The sequence below is a fragment of the Myotis myotis genome, unplaced genomic scaffold (assembly GCF_014108235.1).
Source record: "Myotis myotis isolate mMyoMyo1 unplaced genomic scaffold, mMyoMyo1.p scaffold_m19_p_8, whole genome shotgun sequence".
In the NCBI taxonomy this organism is placed as follows: domain Eukaryota; kingdom Metazoa; phylum Chordata; class Mammalia; order Chiroptera; family Vespertilionidae; genus Myotis; species Myotis myotis.
Window position 1 is genome coordinate 1,740,319 of NW_023416390.1, and position 23,554 is coordinate 1,763,872.

General features: G+C 53.1%; 1 protein-coding gene across 8 annotated transcripts in view; it reads left to right on the forward strand.

Moving 5' to 3' along the window:
- Positions 1 to 9,128: 9,128 nt before the first annotated feature.
- The window catches only part of GULP1 (GULP PTB domain containing engulfment adaptor 1), a 154,569-nt gene continuing 140,143 nt past the window's right edge, over positions 9,129 to 23,554 (forward strand). Inside the window, exon 1 of one of the 8 annotated variants that reach the window (XM_036320272.1) lies at positions 9,129 to 9,527. The gene's annotated coding sequence lies outside the window, so the exon portion shown is untranslated. The remainder of the gene's footprint in view (positions 9,528 to 23,554) is intronic. The other 7 variants (XM_036320270.1, XM_036320265.1, XM_036320268.1 and 4 more) reach the window with 7 other exon arrangements.

Genomic DNA, 23,554 nt, shown 5'->3' on the forward strand with positions numbered 1-23,554 from the left:
CGTCTGCCCCCTGGTGGTCAGTGCGCGTCGTAGCAAGCTGTCGTTCTGCCGTTCGGTCTGTTTGCATATTAGCCTATTATTATATAGGATTTGACATATATAAATACTTCAAGTACATTTGTGATTTCTATATTTTTCTGTGTTCCTTCTGTTTCCAATAACTGTAAAATTAATTAAAATGTTAAAAAATATATTCAGCAGGTTATGCTCTATGCTTCTCCAAATTTAGCAAATCCCAAACCAAAAAGCTCATGTTGATTAAAGCTCCTCTATCATTAAAAAGAGAGTTACATTCAAATAATGTCCAATCCAACTAAAGACAATTCTTGCATCTTCAAAAAGTATTAATTAAAATGCGTTGAGTATCTTCAGTTTAACCCTCTGAATTTATTCTCCACCTTTTTTTTGTTGTTGTTGTTAAATGTCTTCTTATTGATTTCAGGGAGGAAGGGAGAGGGAGAGAGAGATAGAAACATCCATGATGAGAGAGAATCATTGATCCGCTGCCTCCTGCAGGCCACACACTGGGGATCAAGCCTGCAACCTAGGCATGTGCCCCAAATGGGAATCGAACCATGACTTCCTGGTTCATAGGCTGATGCTCAATCACTGAGCCACACCAGCCAGGGCTCTCCACCCTTCTTTATCCTGCTCTGCTCCCTGGAAGACTGACCCATCAGGACTGTGTCTAGTTGCTCCGTTGCCTTCAGATTCTCTATCGGGCTTGGGCGATAGGAGCACCAGCAGGGGGTGGGCATGTGGGAGGGGAGTGAGTCAGCACATTTATACCCCCTCAACCCCCCACACCCCCGTGCGCTTCCTGTCTAGTCACCATCTAGCTGTGCCCTCCACTGAAGGTCCCCACCTCTACTGGGCGACCTTCTCCATGCGTATCCTCTCTACTGGTTCTAGTGACCATTCTCTCTCCTTCCTCTGCCCTTAGGTCAGGGGTGGTGAGAGCTTCCCAAAGCATTACCCCCACGAGAATAACTGTATTTTAAACCTATCCCACACCTTTACAATAGTCTCTTTTTTAAAAACCTCTTTTCAAGTTATCTGGTTTGAATAAGAGATTTGTTTCCTTCAAGACTCAGTAATACAGTTTCTCAAAGAACTTTCTGAAATCTTTATGTAGGTTAATACTGTGATACTTCTGAAATATTTGTTTTATACATCAACTCAAAGGTCAGCCCCCTGCTGGTTTGTCACTGTAGCATGTAGTCTCCACGGTGATGAACTACGCACGCGTCTATGTCCCATCAGCGCCTACTGTATACCGAGTGTCCCTGTTGTTCCGTCATACTGTTTACTTTCCTTTTGCACTTCTTAATCTTATCTTTTTTGAAATTCCTTCAACTATTGGCTTTCCTCCCATGACTTCCAATTTTCTTAATAGCTGAGATTAAATATTAACTTAAAATAATTAAAAGGGTGGTGATCGCTAATAAATGTACCTTTAGGAATGCAGAGTAAATAGGTCCCTCAGAAGTACCTACGTCACCTTCATGTCCTGCATGTTACCAAAGATTATGGACATATACACCACAGGGATGCGACGGTGGCTAGACAGAAGCAGTAACTGCAAGGTTAGATCTTCCAAAGTCACACTATGCCATTGCCTGTTCCCAGGAGCCAGGAGCATTTAAAATTCTAGTAATGCAGGAATTAATATGCTACAGAACACTGAAGGGTCATGCACAGGCCCCGAATGTACTGAGATGAATATCAGCTGTAAGACCCCTGACTGGTACCTTCTCCCACAGCCAAAAAAATCAAAATCAAAATCACATTACTCTGAAGTTTGTCATTTCTGTACCCTTGTACCCTCTCATGTTTAGCGCCCAAATACCCAGTAATATTAGGCTTGATGAAAACCCCAAGTCCTTTCTTTTTTATTTTTTTAAATATATTTTTATTGATTTCAGAGAGGAGAGGAGAGGGAGAGTGAGAGAAACCTCAATGATGAGAGAGAATCATAGATTGGCTGCCTCCTACACAGCCCCAGACATGTGCTCTGACTGGGAATGGAATGAACCTGTGACCTCCTGGTACATAGTCATTGCTCAACCACTGAGCCACACCGGCCGGGCCCAAGTCCCTTCTTAATTGTTCCCCATACCTCCAGTTTCGCACAGTTTCCATATCTTCTCTAAATGGTCATCAGAGCGCATTTTCCAAAACAAAATTATCTTATTATAAGATGTTGAGTAGCTGTCATTACCGAGATCTACAAGACCAAGACCCTCACTGAATGTGCGCCAGCAAGCTGACCTGTTAGAACTTCCTTGTCTTTATCTTCTGTCCCAAGCTCTCAGCCTGGGTCGTGCTGCCTCTCCCCAAATGCCTTTCTCCCCCAGCCCCCCGCCTGCCTGAGGGCACCCGCAACCTTCAACTCAGCTCACAGTGTGACCACGTGCCTCGTCTCTACCTCAGCACACGCTGCCCGAGCCCTGAAGAATACATTTCTATGTTAGTGTCCGACCTGCGTTTCTTTATTATGTGAGTACCCCTCGACTGGACTGTGGGTCCCTTAAGGACAAAGACTGAGCGTATTCCGTGTCATTTCTCTTGCGCCAGTGACCAGCTCAGTGACCCAGTGACCAGCTCGCTCAGTGGCCGGCGCTAGAGGGGCTCAGTGCTGAGTGGGCACGAAGGAGGGTGGGACTCCCCGAGCGGTCCGTCTCCGCCACGCCTGCCGCCTCGCCGGGCACCCACTCCGTCCTCTTACCTGGCAGTGTTTTCAGATTCGAAACAAATTACGTCCAGTGATGACACGAGGTGACACTGGGGCGGGAGAATCACCCTTTTTACAAAGAATCCCAGTTGGAAATTGTAAGATTCTGAGGGAAAGAGAAACAGCACTACTCGAGCTCTGCAGTAACCAGCGCTGCAGGAAGACCCGCGGTGCACGTTAAAATCACTGGGCAGAACTCAGGAAGAAACAGCAGGTGGATAGTCTCAAATATCTCCCCCCAAACATGCTTTCATCACGAAGAGGAAGAGAGCAGCTTCCCAGCGGAGAAACCTGGCAGACGCCACCTTCACCGGGAACATCGCCAGTGTGAGCTCCCGTCCACAGCAGGTGCCTCCCACAGGACACACGGAGGACACTCCACCTCGAGGCATCGTCCCAGGGACTCATGACTGAGAACCATGAGAAAGCAGCAGGTGAACTTGATGTGAGGGCCGTTCTACAAAATAGCTTTTACTCTTCAAAATAGTCAAGGTCCTGGAAGACGAGGAAAGACCAAGGAATTGTCACAGGTTGGAGGAGAATAAGGAGACATGGATGCTGTGTGGGCTGGGCCGGGTGGCTCAGTGGTTGAGCATCGACCTATGAACCAGGGGGTCACGGTTTCACTCCTGGTCGGGGCACATGCTGGGGTTGCAGGCTCCATCCCCAGTGGGGGTGTGCAGGAGGCAGCCGGTCAATGATTCTCTCTCCTCATTGATGTTTCTGTCTCTCCCTCTCCCTTCCTCTCTCAAATCAATAAATATATATATATTTTTAAAAAGGTACATGGGTGAAAAAACGAAACAAAAAACTGGCAATGTCTGAATAAATACTATAGATTAGGTAAAGATCAAAACAAATACATAACGGGAAATGGGTACCTGTTTTGTGTACCAGTTTAAACTTCCAGTTATAAAATAAATAAGTACTGGTGATGTGATGTACAGTCACTATAGTAACTGTGCTTAATACGACTGCATTGTACATGTGAAAGCTGCTAAGGGAGTAGATTTTAAAAGTTCTTATCACAAGAAAAAAACATGGTCTCTATGTGTGGTGATGGCTGTTAACAAGCTTTATTAGGGTGACCATTTCACAGTCTATACATACATTATGCAGCTGTTACGTTGTCCACCTGAAAACTAATATAACGGTATATGTCAATTACATTTCAATAAATGCTTTAAGCATACATACATAAAATAATAACAGGAATACATTTGATTTCTGCAAAGAAAAATCTGCAGTAATGGTTTTGTCCCTTTGTTTTGTTTTTAGCTGAAGCTATCATTTTCCTTCTATTTTGGCCGCATTGACTTCGTTCCAGTAGAAACCCCTGTTACCATACGAAAAGTTTGCATGTGTTATCTGTTTCCTTGTGTAGCTGCCGTTTATTTTATACTCACTAGCCAGGTGGCGTAAGTGCTTTACATTTGCTAGCTCTTGCAATTCTTACAACAACTCTGCTTCCCAAGGGAGGAAACTGACACTGAAGAGGGTGTTGCTTGTCCTGGATGCACAGCCGGCAAGTGGCAGAGCGCGGATTCAAACCCAGGTTTTATGACTCCAAAGTCCAGGCTGTGAAACTCTGTGCCCTGCTTCTTTCCTCAGCAATCAACAGCCCAAAGTTCATGTTTATGGACAATAGTTGAAGCTAGCTTCTGGAGATAAAATCTAATCTGTGGGAGATCTCTAGGAACCCTGAGCACTGGTTCGTTTTAAATGAAATACACCCGTGCGCTCATGCACTGCCACCTCGCTCATCCTCCCCGATTCCGTGGCACAGAGCAAGAAGGACTCCTAAGAGCAATTCAATGTGGTGATGAAGTCCTTGAGTTTCCGGCAGCCTCCACCTGCACGATGTGTACGTTTCCAGGCGGAGCGTTGCGTGATGGAGAGGGGTGCTCATTGGGGAGGTTCGTTTCCAGGGGACCGTGGTGGTCCTCGCCTGTGCGGTCGGTACAGGTGAACGATGTGTGTGATTTGGAAATTGCTTCGGGAGGGTGTCGGGTTTCGAAATGGAGATGTGTTCGCACAGTCACACCCTTGGAAACCAGCCAGTTCGCACGGAGCCGGTGACCATTCGTCCGTGCGTCCTCGGGAGGCCCGGCCAGAGGGACTGGCGCTCGCCCCACGCGACAGGCCTGTGTCCTGGCAGTTCTCGCCGCAGATGCCTTTTGCCAAGAGCAGTTGTGAGGGTCGTGCTGCCCGGGATGAAAGATGGCCCGGTGTGAGAACGGCCTGTTGCCGGTCTCGTGCGATGGGAGTCAGTGTCCCCGGAGCGTTTAACGTCTGATGCCATTGTCCCGAGTCGCGCACTGCCAGCCGGGCGCACAGGTGCGTGTGGTGTGCGGCTCTGGCAGGCCCGTCCCCAGGCCTGGGCGCGTTCTGGCACCGAATCGTGAAGGGAGTTTAAGAAATTTACATTTTAGTGAAAAACCACAAGGCACGCTTTCAAAATAAAAAGTTAAGTTTCTTTTGCCAAAAATAATTTTTTAGACCATCTCCAATATATGGCTTGTTTTCTGCCTTAATGATGAAAAATGGCATAGTTTTATTTGCAATAACATCCTGTCTGTTCTATTGTTTTGTATTTTAAGTCTGGGAGGGGGTCTTTGGTGGACAGAGGAGCTGCTGGACTCATGGGATTTTTGTGCAAATAACGCTGCTTTGAGGGAACTTCCCAGGCTTGTCGGGCTGGGGCCGGGGAGCCCCTCTCGTAGACCAACCCTGGAATCCGGCCGGTCTGCCCTGAAGCAGGTCCAAGGTTTCCCTTTGGGTGGTGACGGGCTCCCCACACGACACTCACACCACCCGAAGGGCAAGTGGTAGAACCCTGGCCTGGACTGAGATCCCTGGGTCCCCAATTTCTCCTGGGAGGTGGGGCTGTTGCCTGGAGAGTGTTGTCTGTGGTCTGCAGTTCTCCTAGGACAGCCCTTCGCTCTCAGCAGTGAGAGGGAGCTGGGGAAATGGCAAAGTAGCCTGGCCGGTGTGGCTCAGGGGTTGAGCATCGACCTGTGAACCAGGAGGCCAGGACTCAATTGCCAGTCAGGGCTCATGTCCGGGCTGCAGGCTTGATCCCCAGTGTGGGTCGTGCAGGAGGCAGCCGATGGATGATTCTCTGTCATCGTGAGCCTTTGCTCAGGGCAGACTGAGGCCTGTTTGAGTGGTAGTGCCTGTCGGGGTCTCCCCGGCCACCCCCTCCTCAGCCCCTGGGGTGTGCTGAAAATCTGATTCTAAATCTTGTTCCCTTTAGTTTTAGTGTTTTTAAAAACTTGATTCTGACATCTTTGAGATTTGTACACGTCTAAGCCATTTCACAGAACAGTTCATATCAAAAGTGAGCTCATAGAAATTACAGAACAATAGCAAGTTAGAGACATTATAAGAAAATACAAAAATGAGGAATCTTTAGCACTGCATGTGATGACTGGACAAAGATAGTTACGGGGATTTATGTATCTCCATTTCTTCCTCCATGATGGAGGCATTTTATAGTTATAAGTTTTTCTCTTTCTGGCAATTTTCAAGTCTCATGGAAAAGGGAGAAAAGAACTTAAAGAAAAGACTATGAAACACCTTCAAGAAATTATTTTATTGGCTAATTCAGGGGGAGACAGGAGCAGTAGAGAACCCCTGCTAATGGAGGCTATAGGGTCTTATCTCTGAGAACCTGGGAGTTGCATAAAAGTCCAAATGATTTTCAACATGAGTAAGGTGAGAAAGGGTGTAGGAGAACTTCCCTTTAAAGGTATCAGAGGCAGATGAACGAGAAGTGAGTATGTGCCGGGCTGGTGTGGCTCAGTGGTTGAGCATTGACCCAGGAACCAGGGTCAGTTCCCGGTCAGGGCCCATCCCAGGTTGTTGGCTTGACCTCCGGTGGGGGCCGTGCAGGAGGCAGCCAATCGATGACTTCCTCTCTCATTGATATTTCTCTCTCTCTATTCCCTCCCTTCCTCTCTGAAATCAATAAAAAAAATATATTTTTTTAAAGAAATAAGTACACTATGAGATTTTCCATTAATTCATGGTCTCTGTAGCCTGATTTATTCTTTCTTTAAAATTGATTTTTAGAGAGAAAGGAAGGGAGAGGGAGAGAGAGAAACATTTATGTGAGAGGGAAACATCTATTGGCTGCCTCCTGCACGCCCCCTCCCAGGGATCCAGCCTGCAACCCAGGCATGTGCTCTGACTGGGAATCGAACTGGCAACCTTTCGGTGCCCGGGAAGACGCCCAATCCACTGAGCCACACTGGCCGGAGAGTAGCCTGACTTACTCTTCTGCTCGGACCTTGTTCACGTGGGGGGGAGGGGGCGGGGGGTGTAGTGTACTGGAGGGTGGTCGGGGGTTCCCCAAAGAGGGCCCACTGGCCCCGCGCCTCACTGCTGGAATCTAGGGAGTCCAGCGTTCCCCATCAGAACTTTCCACTTTTTTGTTTATTATTTTACTCTTTATGAAGAAGGGTGGACTCCATCAGACTTTTTAAAATACTGTGTTAAAAACCCCTATATTTAGTATAATCATGTAATTATTTCTCATTCCCGAATATTGAGCTACCATTTGATTTATTTTATAGTCACATTGATACCAAGCGACCACCTCAATGGCATCATCTATTTTGTGAGTAGTTGTTTGTGAATTAATTGTGTGAAGGTGTTCACCGAAGAAGAGGCTCAGGCTGCAATGAAGAAGGAAAGGGGTCCATGGGGGCGGGGGGGGGGAGGGGGGGGGGGGGGACACCTGTAAGACTTCCAGCAGGAGAGATACACAAACAAACAGTGCAGAGCAGCAGGTCAAAAAAGAGAAGAAAGAACCGATGGCCTCAGACGCAGACAGCAAGCCCGCGGTGCTCTGGGGGGAACGAAGGAAAGCAGGGCTCACAAAGGCGCACGCCGCGACCTGGCACTGAAACTCCCGCAAGTGAAGGCTGGCAGGCCGCTAACAGGGGCTGCCTGGTTCTCAGGCCCAAAGGAGCGAGGCGAACACTACAAGGAAAAGAGTAAAGTCCACGGGTGGGTTGTGGTTCCAGGGTGTTTGTTTATGGCTCGGCCTTGGGCTGAGTTTAGCAACAGGCTCAGCAACTTAGGGCAGCTCTGAGCACAGGCTCCAGACATGCGGCCCCACTTCCTTGAGAGCCTCCAGCTGCCGCAGTGCCTGTCTTAGGATGCTCAGCCCATTCTATTCCATTCTCCTGTTACCAACCTGTTACCAAAGGTGACCACAGGAAAAGCAACTCGGCTGCCTCAGGTAATGTTTCCAGAGTAATTACTTCAGGTGCGCCTGCCTGCTGGGGTACAGGAAGTCCTGGTTAAAGAGGACGCTGCCCACCTCCCGATTTCGGGGCCCAGCGTGAGCACCTCCAACCGTGAGATTCGGCAAGTCCCCTAAGGCTTGGGCTTCTGTTGCCTTGTACCGAACCTAAGTTCGGCGAGAGCTGGGCAATCCCTAAACTTAATTTTCATTTCAGAATCTATGACGCTGTATCTTTCTTTTTTTTAATGGAAAAAGCATCAGGGAGAAGAAAATGGGTTCAGTTGACAAGGTCTTGGGGGAAATTTCCAGTACCACCTTCTTCTTCTTTTTTTTTAAATATATTTTTATTGATTTCAGAGCGGAAGGGAGAGAGATAGAAATATCGATGATGAGAGAGAATCATTGATTGGCTGCCTCCTGCATGCCCCCCACTGGGGATGGAGCCCGCAAACCCAGCATGTGCCCTGACCAGGAATGGAACCCTGACCTCTTGGTTTATAGGTCAATGCTCAGCCACTGAGCCACTGCGTCTGGAGGGGGAGGAGGGAGAGGGAGAGGAAGGAGAGGGGGAGGGGAGGAGGAGGGAGAGGAAGGGGAGGAGGAGGGGGAGGGGAGGAGGAGGGGAGGGAGGAGGAGGGGGAGGAGGAGGGAGAGGAAGGGGAGGAGGAGGGGAGGAGGGGGAGAAGAGGGAGGAGGAGGGAGAGGGGGAGGAGGGGGAGGAGGGGGAGGAGAGGGAGGAGAGGGAGGAGGAGGGAGAGGGGGAGGGGGAGGAGGGGGAGGAGGAGGAGGAGGGGGAGGAGGAGAGGAGGGGGAGGAGGAGGGAGAGGGGGAGGAGGGAGGAGGGGAGGAGGAGGAGGAGAAAGAAGTCACAAAGTGCAGAGACTCGCCTGCGTTTAAAAAGAAAAGAGAAGACGTGAAGGGAACGTCTGTCCCGGCGCAGGGCTGCGGGGAAGGGGGGGCAGCAGTAACCACTGCGCGCGTGTCCTGGGTCCGGGCTGGAGGCAGGCGGTTCCGATTGGGCTCCTGCTGCTCCGGGCTTTTCCTCTGGGAGTAGCGCAGCCGGTGTGAACTCCTGGGACACAGGGAGGAAGGGACCGCCCGGCCCCGGGGCGGGAGGAGGCGCCCAGGGCAGCGGGACCGGGCGGGGCGGTGTCTGCTCTCCCCGAACCCGGGAAGGTGGGGCCCCAGGAAACACCCCCTGCACCCTCGGGGCGTCCCCGGCCCGGAGCGCGTCCCCTTCTGGCCGAGAGGGGGCGCCCCGGTCCCCGCCCGCGGCCCGGAGCCCGGCTCCCGCTCCCGCCCCCGGCCGCCGGCGCGGTTTGGTTCGGCTTTGGCGCGGGCGCCGATCGGGTCGCTCAGCTCGGGGAGCGGAGGGCGAGCGGGCGGAGGAGGCGGCGCCGGGCCCAGCGGCCGGAGCGGAAACTTTGCTCCGGGCCGCGACTCGGAGCGGCCTCGGGCGGAGGTCGGAGCCCAGGTCCCGGAGGAGGGCGCCGGCTCCCCGCGCCCCGCCGGCGGCCCGCCTGCATCCGACCGGCTAAGGTACGAGGAGACCCGACCGACCGACTGGGGTCCCGGCGCCAGCCCGGCTCCGGGGGGCGGCGATCTCGGGGGAACCGGCGCCCCGGGCGGAGGGCGCGGGCTGCGAGCCGATAGCGGGCGGACGGGAGCGGGAGGACCTCGTGCGGGGCTGCGGGTGCCCCCTCCTCCCGGACCGGGCCGGGACCTGTTGACCACAGTGTCTCCGGGAGGACGGGGAGGTGGGGACGCGGCGCCCCGATCCCGGAGCGGAGCCCCCTCCAGCCTTTGTGCAACTTGGGCCGCGCGGGGCGGGCGGCGGGACGGAGCCGGGGGGCGCCCTGGGTCCCGGCGAGGCGCCCGGGAAGGAGGGAAACTTCCCCGCGGAGCCCCCGCTTTTGTTGGCGGAGCGCGGGCCCCGGGTGGGGTGGGGGTGCGGGGCTGGGAGGGCCCGGGCTCGGCGGCGCCCAGGGGGTCCCCATTGGCTCGGGGGGGCCCAGGGGGTCCCCTGTGGCTGGGGGGTGGCCCCCATAGCTCCTCTGGCGGGCGCTGCGCGGGAGGGCGCACGGCGGGCGGGTGCGGAGACCACCCTGGTGTCGCTGCCCCACAGCCCGGCCCCTCCGCCAGGTCCTCCCCAGGGTAGGGGCTGCCTCGGACCGGACCGAACCCCGCACCTGGGGGCTCCCCGGAACGCGGGCGGCTTCTCTCGGGTGTGTTTACGCCGCTGGGTGGGACCTGGAACGGGGAGCGGGGATGGGCACGTGGCTGGGGGGCCAGGAGCCCGCTGGGTGCGCGCACCCCGGGGAGGGTCGGCCGCGGCCCGGCTGGTGCCCGTCCCGGCTCCTGGCACTTGCACCCCGACATCCACGCCCCGCGCCCGCCGAGAGCTGGGCGAGCCCCCTGAGATCGGCCAGGGGTGCGAGGCCCTGGTTCGGGACCCGCTTTAAGGAAAGCGACAGCGTTGCACCCGCGGGAGGATGGAAGTTTGGGGGTTCCGGTGAGGACCCACGTGTCCATCTCCAGGGCGCGCGGGGGGGCAGGGGGGCGAGGGCGCTGACGGGGCGGCGGGGACATGGGGAGCGCTGGGCGGTCGGAGCTTTGGGGGAGCTGGGCGCGTGTCTGGTTTGCAGGTCTCCCCGCCTCTCCGCCGGCCCTTCCCTCCGTCCCCCCCAAAACCCGGCGCTTTGCTAGAAACCCCGCACCGGGTCTGGCCCCGCAGCGCCCTGCCCGCCGGGTCCTTGGAGCCTCCTGGAGCCGCGCCCCAGGACTGTCACCAAGTTTGAGGACCGACCGGAGGGACGAGGGCCCCGGCCGGCCCAGAGGGAGCTGGCCCGGCTGGAGGAGCAGGGAGGCCGCGGACCGGGGGGAGCTGCTGGGTGCGCTGGGGCTTGAACAGGGGTTCCCCCTTTCGCAGTGAGCATGTTTCAGGGACTAGATCCGCCTTCTTGGCAAAAAGGGAAACCGAGCAGCTCAGCCGGCGTGGCTCAGGGGCTGGGCATCGGCCTGTGAACCGGGAGGTCAGGGTTCGATTCCCGGTCGGGGCACAGGCCCGGGTTGCAGGCTCCATCCCCAGTGTGGGTGTGCGGGAGGCAGCTGGTCCAGGATTCTCTCTCCCTTCCTCTCTGACATCAATAAAAGTATTTATTTTATTTTTCTAATTTTATTTTCATGTTTAAAGTATTACAAATAGTAGTACATATGTCTCCCTCCCCCGCCCCCCCCCCATGGAAAAGTATGTTTTTTAAAAAAGTAAACTGGACATGGAGTCAGTGGGATGTGCCCCAGGAGAGCGACCGGGCCGTGGGAGTGGGAATGGGGGCCCCCGGTGGGTGGCCCTGGAGCGCAGTGGCCCAGGCTGGCCGCTGAGCCCGGTTTGCAGATGCTCACACTTGGTTGCGATTTGTCTCCTCAGCATGGACCGGGCTTGCTGGGCTTGCTGACACGTCCCTCCCTCGACCTTGACCTTCTTTGTTTTCACGGCCAGTGAGAAGCGGAGGCTTGAGCTCCGAGCAGATGGTTTCCCCCTAAATGGGATAATTCAGTGAGGAGCCCCCAATGGCACCGATTTGGGTCATGGAATTAAAGTGGAAAAGCGTGCCCGGCATGCCTGCCCGTGTTTGCCGGAAGGATCCTGGTGCACGGGGTCTCCTTGCTCGTCACTGCAGGGCTGGCATCGGCGCCTCGGTGTTTCCCAGGACATGGGCCCCGCACTCCGGCCCTGCTGCCTCTGAGTTCCAGGATCCCAGAGCCTTCTCTGCAGGTCACATCCTTCTTTGATGCAGTGAAGAGTGTGTTTGTCCTTTTTCTTTCCTCTTTCAGGGAGTCGGTCCCCTCCCGCGGGTTTGGGGCAGGATCGGTGACGCACACGCTGCGTTTGCATTTCCTCTGGACGGTGCGCTGGCGATGGTGCCCACAGTGCGGGACTGGCCGGGGCGCGCGGAGGAGGATGGGTCGCCCTTGGCTAAGTGCTTGCCTGTGATTTCCCTGTTGCCGCTCGCAAAGTAGAGGAACCTTCCTTTCCGTAATCACCAGCCCGAGCGAGCACTGAACAGATGACATGATGTTCATAGGGTTTTAGGCGCAAAAGCCAGGGTGTCGGGCTTAGTCGGTTCACTTGAAATGCTGGAGATAACACAGTCGCACTAACATGGAGAGCTCACACAGAAGGCGGCATGTCCGCCGTTAACTTACAGAAAGTATTGCTTTAGCATTTCAATCGTGGCGAATGCTTCATTAGACTAAAGTGTGATACGTGTTAATTTCTGAGCCTCTTGGGTGAGATTGTGTTGTGGTTAAAGCTGAGTCATTCTCTCAAGCAGAAAAGAACAGTCAGCAAATTCCTTCATTTTATTTCGGTTTGTGTTTATGCTCCGACCGATCTGAGCTCGGCTCCAGCTCGTCTTTTTGAGACGTTACCAGGTATATTGGCAGAGTCTGGCTCTGTTCTTGGAAACAGCACTCGAGGGACGAAAATACATGTGTGATGGACAAACTTCCTTTTTCCAGTGGCCACAACAGACCTCCTCAAGGATGGAGAGGGTAGCGGTAGGAGCCATTTATGAACTGATGTATGTTCTAAATTAATTCGTTAATTTCCTAAAACTTCGAAAGGAGGAAACATGTTACTTTATCTGAATTTGGTCCTACATTCAGAAGCACCAGCATGGCTGCGGTGGGCCCTGCCCCTGAACGTGTCAGACGCTGCTGGGTCTAATGGTGTCGGCCTTAATGCAATCCGAGATCAGGAAATTTCGACTCGTTCCTATGGGAGATTAAATATGTTCACATTGGAAGAGGAAAAATGGTATAAACTCTGAACAGAGAAATCTCGTTCCTTCCAAGCAGGGGAGATATGCAATTGAAATCAGACCTTTATTTTTTATAAATAATGGCTACAAGTCATTGTTCCAGAGTTAGGCTAGAAAACGGTGTTTGTCCCTTTTTTTTAAAGGCTCTGTGATTGGCTAGTTTTATGTTTGCTTTATGCTCAGAAAATGTTCCCAGCTCCCCTAACGATGCTTACAGTGCAGGATTGTTTTTCATGGGAAGACAGTCAGTTCGCTCAATAATCGTGCAGGAGAAAAATGCTCATTTTCTGTTTTCGTTGGAGTAGTATCGTTCTGGTACGTTTGGGAGTCAGTCTCACCCTTGGGTGCCGTGCACCTAAGGATGCTTCGGGAAGGCTGCGCCAGTTTGCTCACGCGATAGGGATAAGGAAGGGAATTTGTGTCGTAGCTGCGATGGCCACCATATGTTGTGCTGCGTTGCAAAGATCACGCATGTTTACAGGCGTTTTAATGACACTGCGTGGTTTCTAGGGTGCGTGCACCTCGTAGGGCCTGCCTGGGGAGCAGGGGCTGCCTTCCTGTCCTGTCCGTTGTCAGCTGTGAACGTGCTATAGAGGTTACAGATAACACGATGCGGATAGAAGCCCGCACCTCCTGGCCACATGCCTTCTAAGAGGCTCCCAGTACAACTTAGCCACTGCCCTGCTGTAGGTGACCCCCTCCCCCACTCTCTCTCCCGCGCTGTCTTTACGTAAATGTATACATGCCTTCCTTTGGTGTTTCTCCGTTTGTGATAGGTATATTTCCCATGGAGAAAAGTAACTCCCATTCATGGATATTTCTGAGCCCATTTTAACCACCCATTTGAAGTTATTTTCCAGATCACTGTTGCTAGAGATCTGTGGCTTGTTTTTTTCTCTTGAAACAATAGAGGAATGTTTACGTTTCTCATTGTACTTGTAAAGGGTGAAGGAAGTCCTGGGAAAGATCTGGTACCGCATTCTCGGTTCTGGGCTCTGATGATGACAGAGTCACGGAGGTATGTGGGGGTGGGGTGCAAACCTGACTCTCAAGGTTCCTCGGGCCAGTCTGGCCATCAAAGAGACAGGAGACAGGTTGGCAGTGAGCAAACCGCATGCATAGGTATGGATGGGAACGCCCCCCCCCAATAGGGAGTGCCTGGGAGGTTCAGAGATGGAGGGGAAGCTGGAGGTCAGACATTCTGAGGGAGGGGTGAGGGGAGGTGCCTGCAGGGATTCAGAGGGTCATTGCCCAGGGACAAGAGAGCAGAGGCTTAGTAAGCAGTTCGCCTGCCCTGAGACAGTTCAGAGGTTCTCTCTGGTGATGTGGTCTCTCCCAGGCCAGGCCCCTCATTCCAAGTCTTCGCCCAGATAAAGAGGGGCAGGACTTCCTCTTGGCCTGAGGCTGAAACTGGCCTTGCTCCTGTTCCAGCTCAGAGAGTCTGCACACCACACACAGCAGCTCCTCTCCAGGTGCTAGTCCCCCCCCCCCCCATCTCCCCCCGCCCCCCCCCCCCGCCCCAGGCCTTTTCTGCTTTTCTTCAGTAGAGCCACAGGCAAACTGTACATTACTGGCCAGCTCATAAGGTACAGTGAAGCGAGCGGGTCCTGTGGAAGTGCAGCGTTTTCCTGCAATTGTACAGCTTTTTCTTACAATTATAAGATGTGACTGTGGCCCTGTTTCCTGAAACTCCAACCACAGGTCCTCCGAGAATTTCAGAGAATTTAAGCTTTGCCAGAGCTGCCAGCAAAGCGCAGGTGAATGACTTGGGCCCAGTCCGCTCTCTTGTAGAGATGACTGGTCGTTTACATGACTGAGAAGCTGCTAGCTGAGAGGTTTGGCGGAATAAAATAATAGAGCATCAGTAACCTGAATCATTAAGGTTTTGGCTGTGTAACATTCTCCAATAGTTATGTAATATTTTATCAAACGATAACTCAGCTCTTTCTCAGTTTGTATTCAAATTTAGGCAGCATCTTAGTTAAAAAAAAAAAAAAAGCAGTGGCGCCGTCTGTACTGCGGTAGCAAGTCTCCAAGTTTGGGGTAATCAAACGTTGACATAAGGGAACCAAGTGTGGTGCTAGCCTCTTGGTTTCTCTCCTAGTACTTACAACAATCCAGGGGGGGGGGGGCGTATTTTAAAGTCACATTTTAACAGCAACTGGCCCCTTTACCTAAATTTCCACGTGGGGAAGTTAAAACCCAGGCTGGTTAGTACCGATAAGAGCTTCATTTAAGAAGACAAAGTACTCTGCAGAGGGTTTGCAGGCCCGCCTGGATGTTGTACTCAGTCCGTGTGCGTCTGCCATGGAGACCCTCCATAGGAAACGCAGGTGTTAGCTGACGGTGGAACGTCCCTACCACCGCCTCGAGGGTCTACAACGAAATCATGAGAATGTCCAGCGCCAATGCGGTCACCACTGGCCTCGCACACGGACACAGAGCAGGCCGGGCGCACCGTAGCGGACAGCTGTGTCACCGCCTTCCTCTCAACCGAGGAGCGCCAGTGAGGGGAGAGGATGCAGCTCCTGCCATGCCGTCTGGCACAATATGGTTTGAGAGAATTGTCAAGGACTCACGCGAGTGATGAACTGTCTTCGAAATTCTCTCAATGTCGCCCGCAATGGCAAAACCCTATTGACGTTTCGGAGTAGGTGTTGTTTTGAAATGCTGTGCGTTGTTATTTCTGTTCCAGGGCCTCCATGGTGCGTCTGAATGTGTAGGAGAAAAGCCTTGCAATTGTTAACAGCGGCGAATAAGAACTATTCCAGCCCGGCCAATGTGGCTCAGTGGTTGTGTGTCCACCTACAAACCAGGAGGTCACGGTTTAGATTCCCACTCAGGGCACAAACCCTGGTTGTGGTCCTAATCCCCAGTGGGGGGCATGCAGGAGGCAGCTGATCTACGATTCTTTGATCCTTGATGCTTCTCTCTATCCCTCTCCCTCCCTCTCTGAAATCAATACAAATACATTTTTAAAAAGGGCTATTATATTGCCAATATTGTCTTTAATCCTTCCTAAAGGAAGAGCCATTACTAAATTAAGCCTATGCCAGTTCAGGCTCAGCTGCTTAAATTAAGGGGACCAGGAAAGTGGTGACTAATTTGGAAATGTGAGATTTCCAGTAGTGCAGATGGGCGTTAAAAACGTTTTGTGACTTGATAGGATAAATCTCTCTTTGGACCCTCCTTGTTCAGTATGATACCGCCTTGCTTTCAATTTGTCATGAACACTGCAGTCCCTCCCCTCATTCTGGAAAATGTGACCATGTTTAAACATCATTACATAAAAGGGTACGGTCTTTTTTTTTAGTTTTATTCATTTCAAATGGGCCGGATCCGGCCCGCGGGCCGTAGTTTGCCCACGGCTGGTCTAGCAGGAAGTTCGTGTCCCCTTTCTGCCTTCACGTTTTTATGTATTTCTACTGATTTCAGAGGAGAGAGAGAGAGAAACATCAATGATGAGAGAGAATCATGGATCGGCCGCCTCCTGCACGCCGCCTACTGGGGATGGAGCCCACATCCTGGGCATGTGCCCTGACCAGGGATAGAACCTTGACCTCCTGTTTCAACCACTGAGCCACACCAGCCAGGCTGTCTTCCTGTTGATGAGCATAATCATTAGTAGTCGCTTAGAGAAGTTGAAGAACGGTAACCGTATTATCTGTCAAAACTGCTGTCTTCTTTTTCTACTTTTTTTCCATTTCGCCAGATCTAATTAGCGTGTAATTGGAATCTCAAGAAGTTGGAGTGGGCTCTCTGTGCCATACTCTAGCGGGCCCTTGAACTTGGATAGGAAACAATAACATCGTTACTTTCATAAACACCTAATTGCATTTAGTACCTTTTTAATTTTGGCTGTAGGAACACACACACACACACACACACACACACACACACACGTGCACACACACAAACAATACTCTTAATAGCGCTTGTCACCTTTTGGAAGTTGCAGATATTTGTTGTCATATCTCATTGTTCTGGCTGCACATGTTTTGAAATATTTTTATGTTTGTCACTCGTTTGAAAATATACTAATAGTTATACCTGCTTCAAGATGCTATTTTTATATGTGGCTAGGTCTATAGATATGTAGCTATATCTCGTTTTTAAAAAATGTGCTTTAATAACTGTCAGCGGTTGGTTAGGAGGCGGGCGGCCTTGCTCGTTAGCTCAGTCACAGGTAATGAATTATGAGAGAGGACAGCACGGGGAGTGGGCCGGTGAGAGTTTGTTTATACCGTGGAAGGGGACACTGGGTGAGGAGGCATCCCGGCTCTTCACCTGGGTCCTGCCCAGAGTAGGTGCTGGAAATGGCTGCAGGTTATCTTCTGTTCTCAAGGACAAAGCCAATGCATTCGTGGTGGAATAAAAACATGCAGAGAACCGGGGACTTGATGGCATTGCTGGGTCCCTGAGTCAACCTGTCATATTTCTGAGTTTACTGTTGTGTGAAATAATGAATCCTTTACCTTCCAAACCCATTTAAACGGGAAATTCAGTTATTTGAGACAGTGACTTTATGAGAACAGTTATTAAGTGGTATTCTAATTTGAAATAAAAATTTAGAAAATAACTTAGGTTATTAAATAGCATTTGTAGGCCCTGGCCGGTAGCATCGCCCGATGCTGTAAGGTTGTGGGTTCTCTTCCAGGTCAGGGCCGCACGAGAAGCAGCCAGTGAATGAGTGCGTAAGTAAGTGGAACAACAAAGTCAATGTTTCTCTCTCTCTCCCCCTCCCTCCTCCTGTTCCTCTCTCTAGAAATCAATAAGTAAACATTTTTAAAAGAAAAGAAAGAAAACGTATAGACTACCTGTGTTACCAGAAAGGGGACAGGGCCAGCGTGGGTCTGCCTGGGCCTGGCCAGGAGCGTGTGGGTCTTGACTTCATGCAGGAAAGGATTCCCAACGCGATCCAGGTGCTTCTGAGGGGACGCTGATAGCCGCTGGGACGGCGAAGGAGGAAGGGCTGAGGATGGAGGCCGAGGGTGGAGGCAGCAGCGGGAGAGTCCGGCGGGCTGCTGTTGCTCCTGAAAGTCAGAGAACAGGGGGCCTGGGGACAGGTTGGGGGAGAGGGGGGTGGTGAGCCCAGGATGAGCTGGGATTGCAAGTCTCTCCTGGGGCCCCTCAGAGTCCAGGAGATGCAGGCCTGTGGGGGAAGGTGAGGGAGTACCCCGGGAGGGAGTACCCCGGAAGGGAGTATCCCAGGAGGGAGTACCCCGGGAGGGAGAGCGCACTGGGCCCTTTGCTTTGAGGGTTTGTAGCGGCTGGGAGTTTAGGGGAGTTTTTAGGGGAGATCTCGGGAGAATATTCATCAGCTTCCAGTGTGTCCTTTCAAGGTCGTGGGCTCCACTGATTGGTCAGTGCCAGGGCAGGGGGTCCACTGATTGGTCAGTGCCAGGGCAGGGGGTCCACTGATTGGTCAGTGCCAGGGCAGGGGGTCCTCAGTCCTTGAAGCTGGATTTGATTTTGCTGCTTTTCTGGGCCTGGAGCTGAAAGATCACTGAGGCCTAGACGCTGTCTCCAGGGAGGCGGCCTTCCGCACCTGCTGTAAATGGCTCACCAGTGTGTTCAGCTCTCTGCCTCAGTTTCCCCTTCCGCTCGCCAAGGGGTTTTCCCAGCTTCTGGCTCTCCTGCCCCACCGGGGTTCTGTATACTTTGGATATAACTAGTGCTATTACTCTGCAAAAATATTTTATTACTCAAATCAGCAAATTTCAGTTTTAAATACAGTAAATGGGTCAATCATCTTAACTGAGTTCATTCTGAGGTGGATGGAGTCCGTGCATATCTCAGGCGTGTTCTGGGATGACATGATTTCTGTGCGGCCCTTTGTCTTCGAGACTCCGCATTTTGAGAAATTATTGCAGGTAGAGAACTAGATAGCCGGGTAGGACAGCTCTGTCTTGCTTGGACCTGAAGATTCCCAATGCAAAATTATTTCCCCACGTTTTAGACTGTGGAAGGCACACTCTGAGACACCGAATACACCTCAACAGACAGACTGGAACCAGCTTTTCTTTGAAAATTGTGAGGCGTTGTACTGTGACAGGTCCTGGTGTTAAGAAAAAAAATAAAAATAAAATTGAACAAAGCAGATCTTTATCCTAGAGAGAGAAAAAATACGTTATTCAATAAAGAGAAAATGATTTGCAATGTAAACCCCTGACATAATCAATCCATACGGGACGTCACTGCGGTTTGGTTCTGAGGGGTCTCGGTGCACTGGCAGCGTGACACAGTCCCTGAGAAGCATTGCAGGAGCCTCAGTCCGGGCTGAGTCACGTGGAGCGTGGGGTCTGATACAGCGAGCGTGTCCCTGTTGCACTGGGACAGATAACGCGAGAAGGGCCACCAGGCGCAGGGACTGCAGGCCTCCGCGCGGGTGTGAGAACTGCGGCCCGCAGTGAGCTGCTGGCGACGCCTGGTTTCGTAGAACTGGTTCGCGGGAACGATGAGCATGGAGTTAGGTTCTGCCAGATGTTCGCTCTGGTGAGTTAGCCTCTGCCTATCGCCTGGGTAAGCGCTGGGCCTGAGCGTGGAGTCCGCGCTGAGCCCGTGTCCGGCTCTAATGGCAAGAATGACCTGTGCTGGGACCCGGCAGGAGCAGGAGTGGGCGTTTTGGTGCTAATGCAGGAGGCGGGGGCAAGCGAAACCAGGCCTGGCTGAGACTTAGTGAGTAGCAGTGCCCCACGGGCAGGCTTGTGGGGCATTGAGGGGGTGGGGGGTCGAGAAAGAGGAAGCACAAGGCTGGGGGGGCTGAGCTTGTGAGGAAGAGCAGTGGGGACTGGAGAGGGGACACTAGGGGTGGGGGAGAAAGGGCAGTCTGTTGTGTGAGGGCCGGTGACCATGTGGGTGTTGAGAGCGGGCGATCCAGTGGGTAGGGACAGAGGCAGCCGGCACTTGAATAGCAGAGGAGAGAGAGAGACCGGGAGAGTGGGTACTGACGGAGGAACCCCAAGTCACCAGACCTTCCCGCGTTGCGGCTGTTTCACCCCTGACGGCATAGACGCGCTGGGCACACCCGCCTGAGCTGCTTCTGCTGTGAGGTCACAGCCTCAGTCCAGGAGAGACCGGGAAATGCGGGGGGCTGATCTCAGGGGTGATTGTTCTTGTAGAGGCGGCTGCAGGGGGTGAGGGGTGGGGGGTGGGGAGTGGTCCCTGCATCCCTTCCCCTGCAGAGCAGGCTGCCCTCCTGACCTGGGCGGTGACAGGGAAGCCGCGCTCCTGTGGGTTGGATGGGAACCCAGGGACTCTGCTGGTCTCCTGTGGAGACTTTCGTAGGAAACCTACCGTGGCTCCCAGCAGCTCTAACGCGAGGAAGAGGATCGTGTCCACATGACCCGAGTCCCAGCTTCCGCTCGTGCTGACGTCACCGGAGCGCGTGACCGAGGTCCCCACCGCACATGGCTTCTCTCTAGGGCAGAGGTGCTCAACCTCCTGGCCCTTTAAATCCAGGTCCTCATGCTGTGACCCAACCATAACATTATTTTCGTTGCTACTTCCTAACTGTCATGTGGCTGCTGTGATGAATCGTCATGTAAATATCTGATATGCAGGACGGTCTTGGGCGCCCCCTGTGAAAGGGTCGTTCGACCGCCAAAGGGCTCGCGACCCACAGGTTGAGAACCGCTGCTCTACTGGGTCGCTGGCAGCTGGCCTCCTTGCTTAGCCTGTTTCTTGTACGTGTGAGTCCACACCAAAGGGGATTTTTTGAACAAGAGAGAAATGCAACGAGACTATGGCTGGAGCTTAGGGCACCTCCTGAGCACTTCAGCCAGAGGAGTAGGGGGGTGGGTGTGAGGGAAGGGTGCCTCCCTCGCCCTGGGGGCCCTCCCTGTCCCCGGAGGGAGAGCCTCTGGCCCAGTGATGGCGAACCTTCTGAGCGCGGCGTGCCAGCATTTTGAAAAACCCTAACTTCACTCTGGTGCCGTGTCACATATAGAAAATTTTTGATCTTTGCAACCATAGTAAAACAAAGACATATTTTTGATATTTATTTTATATATTTAAACGCCATTTCACAAAGAAAAATCAACCAAAAAAATGAGTTTGCGTGTCACCTCTGACTCGCGTGTCATAGGTTCGCCATCACTGCTCTGGCCCCTGAGGAGCAGGGTCTGGGGAGAGGCTGCGGGGAGTGATGGAGACGCACGCCGGAGCCGGTAAACGGGCCTGAGCAGCTGTGCCCCCGGGTGTGGCCTTGCTTCTGGCTCCAGCGTGTCCTGGCTCAGGGCCTCGGGGGGACGGCTCAGCGTGTCCAGGGCTTTGTTCCTGAGTGCAGCGTGAAGATAAATAACGGCCTGCACCTTACAGCTCACTGAGGAACAGAGCAGGGTCCTCACTTGTGCTGGGGGGAGAGACTGCACATGGAAAACTTCCTGATTGTGGGGTAGGACTGCGGCCTGGAAGGGTTACGGAATGTGGGGGGGGAGGGACTGAGGCCTGGAAAAGGTCACCGATTGTGTCAGGGTCACGTGGCAGAGAAAAATTGCTAGATGGCCTTAGAAAAACAATGTGTTATGATATGCTCCAGCCAGGTGTGACTCCGTTTACCTCCCCTTTGTGCTTATGAACTTTTCATGAACTTCTAAGGAACAGCTAATGAAATGCTTTGAGGTCGGTTTTTTCTTTTTTTTCTAACACTGTGTAGTTTTGCAATAAAAGATCTTGCTGCACCCTTGGTCGGCACCACATGCTGCGAGGCTCCCAGAGGGGGAGGGACGCGCTGTGGTCAGCTGGCCAGCTTAATAAAGGCTCTTAAATTTAAATTCTGAGTCGGTGGTCTGTCTCGCTGAGCCAACCCATAACACACTGAGGAGCAGAGCAGGGTCCTCGCTGAGGAGCAGAGCAGGGTCCTCGCTGGAAGCCGCAGGTTTCAGTCCCTCAGTCCCTCTCCCTTGTGTGTCCCCCGTGGCCCCAGGTTCCGAGCCCACACTGCCTGCTGGGCTGACCGAGCCCAGCCTGAGCTTTCCTTGTCCTTCTTATCAGATTGCCCGGAGGCCTCGAGAATCAGTAATAAGTTCCCGAAATGGCTGCTCTCTGCAGCTGCATCAGTGGCGTTTTCTCTCGGGCCTGCCTTTGCGGGAAGGTCTGTAGAAGGAATGCAGTGGCCTTATCTTCAGATTCCAGCCCAGAGTCAGGAGGAAGCCTGCCTCCAGCAGCCTGGTGAGTCAGTGGTGCTGGCCGGTGACTTTCCCAGGAGACAAGACCTCAGTCCCGTCTTCTTGACGCAGAGATTTCAATCAAGAGAGAAAGTGGAGAAAGCAGCGAGTGAGGATGTATCGGCCGCAGCAAACGCACTCAGGACAGTGAGACCAGGAGGGCACAGAAGCACCAGGAGGGCACAGAAGCAGCAGGAGGGCACAGAAGCACCAGGAGGGCACAGAAGCACCAGGAGGGCACAGAAGCAGCAGGAGGGCACAGAAGCACCAGGAGGGCACAGAAGCACCAGGAGGGCACAGAAGCAGCAGGAGAGCGCGCTGGGCTGATGGCTCCCGGGGAGTCAGGGAAAGGGGCCTTGGAGGCAGGCCCAGGGGGTTGCCAGGAGGAGCTGTCACTGCCTATGGCTCCCCTGGAGTCCCTCACAGATTAGGGGTTATGTGGGGGGCGGGCAGGAGAGGGGGAAGGGAGAGCGCACTGGGACCTTCATATTCAGGGGTTAAAAGTCTGGGTGTTTAAGGGAGGTCTTGGGGGCGGATCAATACAATTTTCATGAGCTTTATGCTGATGAACCAAAAAAGTGGTTGTTTCTCTTCATCTGCCTGCCCTTGGGCCCTTGGGTGTGGTTGGCAGATGGGAGGCACTGGATTTCTGTATCTGTCTCCCTGAGGAGGGAGATTTAAGCCATTTGCCCTCGGGTGGGGGAGGAGCAGTGCTGACCATCTACACGGAAGTGTCCTTGGTTCAGGGAGAGAGGGTTTATGTGGCTGCAAACTGCTGTTTACCTCTGCGTCTTTGTTCCCCTCTTCCCCTCGTCCTGGAGTTTTCCCAGCTTCCTGTGCTCTAACATGACTGTCACCCTTTGGGGAAAGGCTGCATAGCCATGGATCATGTCTATTATAGAAGAGTGTCCCGAGGCTTGTCTATAGCTTGAGGCATTGAAAAAGGAGATTATTAAGGTCCAATCATGTTAATAATTGAAATTTAAATGGGGCGATCAGTCTCCTGGAACAACATTTGTAAAATAAGGGAAATGTTGTGCTAAGTGGATTAAAGCTGCTGGGATTCCTACCTTGACTCCTGCAGACCTTCCTTCATTCAAAACACCTTCCAGACCATTCTCGTGTGCCAGCTGCTGTGCCAGCCTCCACCCGGTCCCAGAGGAGCAGGGACGCGCGAGCGTCATCCGCCCGCTGCAGGCACGGTTTCGGGAAGTCCACCTTCATTTGAACCTGAGCCCCTACTCCATCACTTTGTTTTCAAGTAAAATGAATGCCACGGAGGCGCTGTGTGTGCACCCCCCAGGATGAGGGCGCGTTCCCCTGTGGCTGCATGTGCTCCTTGGTGCGTGCATTCCCTAAGTGTGTTTCCACCTGCTGGAGGCCCGTGGCCGCGGGCTGCGGGCGGCCTTCTGGTTTCCAAGCGGAGGAAGAGCGAGGGGAAGGAGGGAGGAGCAGGGGCACTGCATGCACGGAGCCTCCTGGCCTTGGGCTGGACGGAGTGGAGGGGATGAGCATAACGCACAGAACTGAGTGGGAAATGTTCTGAGAGTCTGGGGAGCCACCAGGAGGGCCCGCG